This window comes from Aedes albopictus, chromosome 3 (assembly GCF_035046485.1).
Source record: "Aedes albopictus strain Foshan chromosome 3, AalbF5, whole genome shotgun sequence".
Classification (NCBI taxonomy): domain Eukaryota; kingdom Metazoa; phylum Arthropoda; class Insecta; order Diptera; family Culicidae; genus Aedes; species Aedes albopictus.
This window is the reverse complement of record NC_085138.1, coordinates 90,007,396-90,017,680: the sequence shown is the minus strand read 5'-3', so window position 1 is coordinate 90,017,680 and position 10,285 is coordinate 90,007,396.

The following is a 10,285-nucleotide window of genomic DNA, read 5'->3' as shown; positions in this document are numbered from 1 at the left end:
CACAGCGGTGCCAGACATCAAGAAACAAGTAGTTAATTGAATGAGATTTGGTCACTACAAATACGATGTTTTTTCAATCAGAATATGGTCGTTTCTTGGTTTAACATCTTGGTAATCGAACTTCTACGCAAATCGATCAATAATTTCATTTTCCAACCCCCTTTCCTTCAAAATATTTGGTTTGGTTTTCATCTAAACATGCTGCTACCGCTCAAGCTTTACGAACAATCATCCAGTTCGGCAGCACTGATTTGCCAATCAGCTGTGATTGTATGCGAGTGCAAAACGTGGGGAGCGAGCATAGACGATTCGTCGCGCCGCACATTGTTGTGACTTCTCCTTTGCGAGAGAGAAAAACAATCACAATGAAACTGTCACCTGCTAGGGAAAGGGAGTGCGTTAGTGGGTGAGTGCAGAATGCTCTACGATGAGAAAATGTGAGAGTGGTTGTGGATTTGCTGTAAATACTGTTGAGATGAAAAAGGGGCCACCCGGTGGACCGCGATGAGATGAAAATTTTACGGTGTGCTGAAGATAGGTGCGAGTGGCTCGCGATTTGTGATCACAATTAAATCAAATATTGAAGATAAATCCCACTCTAGTGCATCGTAGGATCAACAGTGGAAGTGAGTACGTGTGTTAAAGGTTTGTATCATTAAGTTTGAAGCGTATACATTGCGCTGTGAGTGATTTTTCATGTTGCACATCCTTAATGAGACTAAGATAGGCACAAATACCCTATGTATATGTTTGATGAGACCCTAGACTTTTAAAATCGGACGCTAGTTGGCGGAGATATAGGCTCAAAAAATGACATGTTTTCGAGGGGTGACCTCATACTTTTGATCGGGAGTGTGTTATTGTGTTTCAGGCAGTTTTTTGTCTCGTCGCAAATCTATATTGTTTTGTTTAAAGTTTACTCTACATGTAACTTGTTTGTTTTCCATTCACGAAGAGAAGTGTGTGATAAACCGACAATTTTCCACATTTGCAATCATTATCCAAATTTGAATCGCTCGGAATTTAAGGCTTTTTACGGCATCATCAGCATCGGCAGCCATGTTAAATATGTGGCTCGAAATTTCAAAGTGATAATTTCCTGCCATCAAAGCAACTATACGTATGAAAAAGTATCATCCTATATGCTCACTCGTACTGATTGCGATGATTCTTTTTCAGCTCCGTTGCTGTAGAATTGACAGTTTTTTGTCACTTCAAAAACACGAGGCAAACAATCATTGAAAATGCATCATGACACCTTAAGCGATAAAACGCTAATAAATCAAGTAGAGAACCACGCGTCTCCTTCTCCTTTCATTGCTGCAGCAGCTGTCAAGAGTTCGATGGAGGCTCCAGTCAAGATAAAGCGGAAAATGCTCACTTCAAAAGCCGTTGTGTCACCTAAAATTTTTCAGCACCCAAATGGTTATACTTTTTCGCTTTGTTTGTTGGATTATAGAGAAGATTAATTTAACCCGGTGCAAAAGTTAGTGCCTCGGCCATAATTTGGTACAATTTACTGAACGTTCGTGAATTTTTTTACCGTCCTTTGGTGATGTTTTGCTGGAAATGGAAGTTAATTTGAACTTTCACCGAAATTAGAATAGCTAAACACGGGGCTTCATTTGATGTGTGCAATGATTAGTTCATGCCCACATAAGCTTAGGTGGTGTGTTATGTTACTATTCCTCCCTACTACCAGTAAAATTTTCCACAAAACCGCTTACAAATTGGATTTAAAATTAGTAATCAATGTTTGACTTCTTTCTACTAGAATGTATACTAGGCTGCGGCTTATTTTTTAAAAGTTGTTGCAACCTGGAACTCGTCGGCTCTTTTGGATTCAAATGACATGAAAGGAGAAACCTCTGAGTATGAGCAAAACATATTGAGATTTAGAGGTGGCGCAATCGCCTCAAAGTTGAATTTTCGAATAAAAAAAAGGTGTTTTCACTTCAAGTGCCATAACTTTTTCAATTATCAACCGATTTTCAATCTTTTGTATGAATCTCTCACAAATTAAGTTTCGAATCAACTAGTAGAACACATTTTTTTCACGCACTTCACAAGTCACGCAAAATATGAGTTTCTAAACACTTTATTTATTTTGAATAGTCCCTCTGTTATTGGCTGACCGGAAACAGCCAATAACAGAGGGACTATTCAACAAAACCCTGGTCGCATTCCAAATAGCTTTATTTATTTTTTCTTCATTTACAAAAAAAAAAATAATAACTTCAAGGCCCGATAACTTTTTAATAGCTTGAACAATTTCAAATCTTTAACCTGATTTTTTAAATATTTTTGTTGCCAAATAATTCTGTAAATAAACTATACCTATAAACAATGGTTTCAACATGGATTAATATCAAAAATCGTTCGCAAACACGTATTTTACAAGAAAAATGAGAATTTTGGCGAAATTTTAATTGTTTTCATGCTTAGGTTCGCTAAAAGTGAGAAATTTATTCTAAATAATCATATGGAAACCCTAAACTTCAACTTTTTAAGTGTTCTGAATTAAAAAAAAATCTTTTTCTAAATGCGGTTTTTTTTAAATAAATAATCTCTACTATGTTCTATGTCCCTTAACCTTCACAGAGCCGACCCCCAATATCTCATTTTCAAAATGCAGGCATTTCGTCAATTTTCATCCAACTTTTTTGAAGTCGCCCTCAATCGATCATAAATTGGTGCAAGTTTATTACACCCAAGTGGTAATGCAATATCCGGAACCATTCCGGAGATATACCGGATTGTACTGGGTTCAGATAGGGTGCCGAAATGGCTAAACATGATTATTTCGAGTGTTATTGTGTTTGAACCATCGATTCTCAGCGGAATTTTCATTGCAAACAATAAAACACAACTGCGATAAGGCCGTTACAAATATTTATTTCACTTTTTGTCCCACCACTCTTTGGCTGGTCGAGGGGGGGATAAAAATAATAAAGCATTTAATCTGAAAAATATTAAAAACTCATCGGATTTGTTAAAGAATTTTCAGCAAAACCCGATATTTTGATAAATATGTTTTTGTCTGCCCCCTCAAAATGCAAAATTCAGCCAAAAATTTTTGAAGGGGGGGGGGAACAAAATGTTAAAATTAAATTTGTATCAGCCTAAGCAGATTTGAATAATTTGACCATCCGAATCACCGTGACAGGTTCCGCGGGCGCCTCATTGGGGTCACTTCTAGTTTTCATCTAAAACATGTCGTGCGACATATCAAACTTCATGATTTCGAATGACTGAGTCAGAAACGATACCCAGAAGTCTGTATCAACTAATATGGCTACCCGGAACATCTAGCATAGGTTTCACGGGGGTGACATTGGGGACATTTCGGGTTTGCAACTAAAACATGCCGTGTGACTTATCAAACTTCATGATTTGAAGAGAATGGGACTAAAAAAATTGACTGAAGTATGAAGCAACTGATATGGCCGCTCCGGAACACCTGAAACAAGTTCCGCGAGGGCCTCTCAAACACAATAACACACGAAATAATCACTTTTGGCCATTTGGCAAAACAGACAACTCCCCCACCCTCTGACCCCAGTACAATCCAGAATATCTCCGGAATGGTTCCGGATATTACATGACCACTTGAGTGTAATAAGCATTAAACATGCACCAAATGCCACGAAATGCCAGCATTTGCAAAATGAGTTGTCGGGAGTCGGGTATGTGAAGGTTAATAAGATGCTTAGAACCTGGTTTGGAATAAAAACTTGCAAAAAATCGTCTAAAACTCCAATTTAACATAAAAAAGGCATGTTTTGACAGTTTTTGATGAAAGTATTATAAAAATGAATACTTTGACGCATAGTTCGCTCAGGAGAAAGATAGGCAACCGAAATATCTACAGAAGCACGCTAAAAAATTCGAAATTTATCAAATAGTTAATAAGTTATCGGACCTTAAAGTTAATTTTGTTTGTGTAAAGAAGAAAAAAATGAATTAAATCTTTAAAATCTCATATTTTGCGTGACTTTGGAAAAAAATAGTTTTCTACAAGATTATTTAAAATTTAATTTGTGAAAGATTCATGAAAAATATTGAAAATCGGTTGAAAATTGAAAAACATATTGCACTTGAAGTGAAAACACCTTCTTATTACTCGAAAATCAACTTTGAGGCGATTGCGCCACCTCTAAATCTTAATATTTTTTGCTCAAACTCAGAGGTTTCTCTTTGTATGTCATTTGAATCCAGATGAGCTTACGAAATCCAGGTTTTATCCACTTTTGTGCAATAAGCTGCAGCCCAATGTGCCAAAATACCTTCTGCGATGATGGTGGTATGCTGACCCCAAGGCTGGAAGTAGAAGCTTCAAACTACACAATTGTAATTAGACATTCCCAGCTGGATGCTTTTCTTACTTTCTCCAGAATTCCGATGCCGTAGGGCAATTCTAGGGCGACTGAATGAAGCCAAGTATATGTTTGCTTATAATGATTAGGTGAATGATGTTGGTAACATAACGATAATGATAGTGTTATGTTAGTTGTATAGGTTACGCCATGTAAACAGTAAAATAAGCGTGACAAACAACTGCGTGCTCGAATAGATAGGCACACTCTTTGCTACCCCTTTTACGGGCAATTTGTAATGTCATGTTAATTCCTAGGATTAGAAGTGTGCTCATTTGATTTGCTTTTCGAACATTGGCGTAAATATTTGGAACCTAAGCCCCCTCACCCTTCAGGGTATCCACTCCGTAAAATACCAAAGGTAGTGATGCCCGTATATTTAATTATTGAAAATACTGAATAACAAATGTATGATTTGGACAAATATACAGATGTTCCATAGAACTACATTGGACAAAAACTATATGAAAAGAAAATCCAATCTTTCGATTTTCAACGTTTTTATCATTTATCCCTCGTCGTGCACTAGGTCAGCGAGGTGAGCGCAAGCTAATGCACGAAGAAGGTTAATCCAAATAGGTATCTTTCTTCATATTTGATCATAAGTATGTAAGACCAATGGTTAGATGTCTGACTTCCAATACAGAAATCAAATCTTCTAAGAATTAAAGCGTGTTAATAATAAATCCTATTGATGTCTATTATTTTGGAATTCACTAATTATGAATCGCTATATATCTCTATGATGACAACACTGATGTTCCGTAAGGTCCTTTCTACATGATTGAATATAAAAAATCAATCGTCAAAAGTGCACTTTCAAGTCCATTATCATGAAGGGTTGCCTTCACCTGTCGCCTGGATTCCATTCACAAAAATCATCACACCGAGTCAGACCACGACAGACGAACGAACGAGACACACAGAGCCATCCATAGGTACATATCACGGCCACTGTCTACCACCACTACTGACAGGACAGGGAGCCTCGGAGAGGAGAGGAACTGGCGAGGCAATTTAATTAAATTTCCCACAAAATTATGTTGACATCGTGAAAAATGCACGACAATCGTAACCGCATTCCCTCGAGTCGGTGCTAGCTGCACTCGAGAATGGCATGGCACACGGGAAACGTTCGGCTCTTCTGGTGAAGTATTCTGCTCTGTGAGCCTTTGTGAGGGAGCTGGGGGCAGTACGGACGTAACCATTTTAGAATATATTATTGTTTTTAAATGAACAGAATTATATACCTAAAATTATTAACTTTGTAGGCAAACCATTAAGAGTAGTATTATTTTTTTGGAAGATTTATTCATAATCAAAACTATACAATTGAAACTTTTCAGAACCTTTTGTTAATGCCATGTTCACTTAACCCACATTCCTCCCAATATACCCACGAGTATATCTACAGCATTCTTAGAGCTCAAATGAAAAATACATTCTATTATGAAACGACTTCCGCTTCTGGCTTTGGTTGGTGGTACTCAAAGGCGGCGGTTATTTTCAGCAGCTATTGGAGTAGGTCCCGACTTTTGTTGGCGTCGTCGTCGTCGTCGCCATGCGGAAGGGCAATGCATGTGAAGGACACGATTTGTTGCATTTTCAATATGTACCCGGTAGGTATATCGTGCGAGCAGAGCGTGGTTGATATATACTTGAACTCACATGAACGTGAATGAAAAGCTAGTGCACCACAAAAACAAAAATGCTTCCGATATGGGCCTATCCATAAACTACGTGTAGACTCTAAGGAGGGAGGGGTGGATTTCTAGCCAAACTTTACGGTCCATACAAATTCCGAAAATGTTCTATGGATAAGTCTACGAGGAACAGGGGATTTTCCAAGATGGCCAAAAATGAGTCTACGTAGTTCATGGACAGCGCCTATTTTGAGGGGAAGCCTGTAGCAACCACGACGGGTCCTGTCGTGCATGTTCCTTTGATTGACTCATGCGAAGGAAAGAAAGTAACTGCTAAAAGGTTAAATTACTATTAGAGAAAGTTATATTGCTTTATAGAATCAATAATGAACGAAGTAGTTGCCACACGAAATACCACTCTACACTCTAAAGCGCTGTCCATAAACTACGTAGACTTTTTTAAGGCCATCTCATACGCCCCTCCTCCCCCCTCGTAGACTTTTGACCATACAAAATTTCTGAAATTTGTAAGGAGCGTAGACTTTGACCAGAATACCCCCCCCCCCCTTCCCCCTTTAGAGTCTACGTATTTTATGGACAGGCCCTAATTAAAAAAAACATATTTGTGCATTATGGAACACTTATAGCATAGGAAAATGTGCAATGCAATTCTTCTTTTTTTTGTTCTTTGAGTCTCAATTAAAAACATCGCATGCATTTTTCCAACTTAGTGTTCTTAGGGTCTCAGTGGAATTCAGGGGGACACAAGACAATGCTGCAAAGTTTCAAGATCAACCGACATGTCATACTGAAAGTGAAATAGGCAAATAGGTCTCACGAGCGTTGCAGGAGTCTCATAGGCGTTTACGAGAGTCTCAGGGGCATTTAAGGGTGTCTTGGATGGGGGGGGGTGCTTTTAGAGAGTCTCACGTGTTTCTGGGGGTTCCAGGAGGTCTCTGAGACGTCTCATACTATTAAAACGCTCCTGAAACCCTCGTTATCTGTTTTGAATTTCAAATAAGGGTGTTCAGCCTTAACTTCTGAGATTCCTCCAGAAAAAAATACGTTTGAAACCTCTTAAAATGCTCCTGAAAAATCTCGAAACTTCCCGAAATCCTTTATAATCCCATTGAAACGCTCCAAAAACCCCCGTAATCCGTTTGAAATGCCCCTGAAACCTCTTGGAACACCCTTGAAACGACACTGAAACTATTTCAGTGTCGTTTGAACTGTCCATGGAATGTAATTGAAATTCCCGAAATCAGAATTCTTCCTGGGTTTTCACTGAGCCTTTGTGCAGGGAATCATCCGGAATTCCTTCCAGGATTTATTTTGGGAAATATTCAGGAATTCCTAGGATATGTTTATTAACTACTCCCTGGTTTTTCCTATGTTTCCTCTTGTTTCTGAGATTCCTTCTTTGATTTCTCCCGGGATTGCTTCCGGAATTCTCTCAGATGTTCCTCGCGAGATCCATAGGGTATTTTTTTAGGAATTCCTTAATAAACTCATCCTGGTATATCTTCAGGATTTCTCGCGAGATTCTTTCAACCCTCCAATAGTCGTACTATTTTATTTCGTACAACGCGCTGATAAAAGCTCGCTTCAGCGTGGTGATAATGGGGGTGGCCAATTGCACGACTGACGGAAGGTTAATGATTTCTTCAGGGATCCTTCCAGAGATTCCTCTCGGATTGCATTTAGGGATTCCTTCAGGGATTTCTGCTGGGGTTCCTACATTAGTTCTCTCCCGGATTTCCTTTTAGGATTTCTCCTCAGATTGCTTCATGGTTTACTCCAAGATTCTTCCAGAGATCTCTCCCAATGTTTTTACAGGGATTCATCCTGGATATTTGAGAAAAAAAAACTCATTTGGAGTTTCTTTCAGAGATAACTCCAAGGTTCTTTTTGGGATTCTTTAAAAGATTTTTGTCGGGATTCCTTCAAAATTCTTTCGTGGTTACTCTCCCTGGATTCCTGCATGAATTTCTCCCAGTATTTAATGTGTTTTATCTTAATGATAACTGAAATGATAATCGAATGCAGATGAATTATTTATAAAAGAAAAATATTTTGGAAGTTGGAATTTTTGAATTTTTGCGCCAACAAGTACGAGTCGATTCCAAATATTTCCAACAAATACATTCCAAATTTAAGGAGAACTTTGGTAAATGGCCCCTGTAACTCGTTTCAGAGCACTTGGTATCAGACAAAAATTCTTAATAAAATTTATTTTCGAATGAGCCATTGAATCACGTATTAAGTAAAATATGATTGATGTGTTGATTGTGTTGGAACTTCCGACGGAAGAAGCTATGCGGCGGACCAGGATTGAGACCGGGTAAACTGGGAAAAATCGGACTACGTGAGTGGAGAAAGCGAAAAACTTCACACACGTATTGTATTTGGTACTGATGGTCGAAGATAATAAAAGTAAACAAAAAGTATACCAATTCGCAGTCTCTCCCACGGTTGTGAGATGAGCACCGTTGAAATCCACAGTGGCGGCGGGCAGAAACATCGGCCCCACCAACAGGTAGGGGAACTGGGGGTAAGACGCCCACGTTAAGGAAGGGTCCAATTTTGAACACGAAACACTTCATAATACACAATTTTTTGACACAAGTATGAAGCATCAACATGTTTCCTTCCAAATGGAAGAAACCATGAACCAGTTTTATTGTTAACTACTCAAAAATTCAAATTCGAAAAAAAGAGTTCGATTTTTGGCATTTTAGTTTTAATGCGGGGTAAAACGCGCCACTAGCTACAGCTAATGCCAGGATGCCAAATTGTGCACATATACTTACGTGCATGTTTTATTATCAAGTTTCATTGTTCGTGAACGGTATACAGTCATTAAATAATTATGGATCACCTGTAATTATGGGTCAATACCATTTAAACGCATAATGAGCTGTTTTATCAACAATTTCGCAAAATGACCATCGGATGTGTGATTAGTGAACTTATTTTTAATGCAAAAGTGCTATTGTATGGTTCTTATTTGTGTTCAATACAATTTATGCCAACATTTGGATCTAAATGTCTTTTTTAATGTAATTACCTAGGGGTGGGCATTTTACCCCACACATGCCTCAGAAGTTTGGACCCTTGTAAAAAACTTATAAGGATCAAATACAATACTTTTTTCAGCTGAAACACAAATAATGGAAGTGTGCAAAACAATGTATGGGGATAGCAAGAAGAAATTTCATGAATATTATGTAAAAACCCGATTTAATCCACCTATGGTGAACAGAACCCTTCTTACACTTATTAAAACTATTGTTGTATTATTTGTATTTAACATATTTATTTTGTGTGATGGACCAAAAGTTCTATAAAATATTGTGGATTTGGCATCTAGTGGATTGGTTTCCAAAATAGCATCATGGACCATTGACTAAACTACCAGAATAGCCAGACACCTTCTAGAATCTTGTATGAAATTTTTGAAAATAGCTTACATATTCTGGAATATTGTATCTTTTGTTAACTGCGAAAAGATCTTGAATCGATTAACAAATGGATAAGAAAATCAGCGAGATACACTTTGTCTAATATCTCTTAATCAGTGGTTTTGGAATTAGCTAGTTATTTTGGCTGTTCAGTTCCTGCATTTTTTCAACAATATATAAATTCAAAGCTTTTATTTAACATATTGTTAGTTTTCATAGAATTCCTGTTTATTTGTAATTTGTTATTTATAATTTTATTGAAAACAATAACCTGCTAGTACACACTTTATATGAGGTCAGCATTATAGCATTATTGAACAAGAATTTCCCATAGACTGGTCAAAAGCTCATGCAAGATAACAAGCGAATATAATAATAAAAAAAGGAATTTATTGAAATACTCTTCGAAAGATGTCTCAGTAACCAAATGTCCAATCGAAATAAAATTTCAGGACCTTTTACAAGGATACTGTATCTTTCATTTGGTGCTAAGAGAACCCAAATCGGTTGACAGACGGCTGAGATATTTATTATGATACACTTGGTCAAAAATCTCTTAAAAGGTTAACCTGTATTACTCCCAAGTACTCGTTGAAAGATATCTCGATAACTGTTGCGGAATACGAATGATAGGCCCTTTGGATCTGCTCTACATGGAGGCGGCGGGACGTTGCGTTGAACGTCAACCGTGACATATCGATGACAGCATTGAACCACGAGAGCAAATAGCAAATGAAAACAAAACCACAAGACCGTAGAGTTAATGAATAATTTAATTTGCAATAACTTGTATTATTTCTACTAT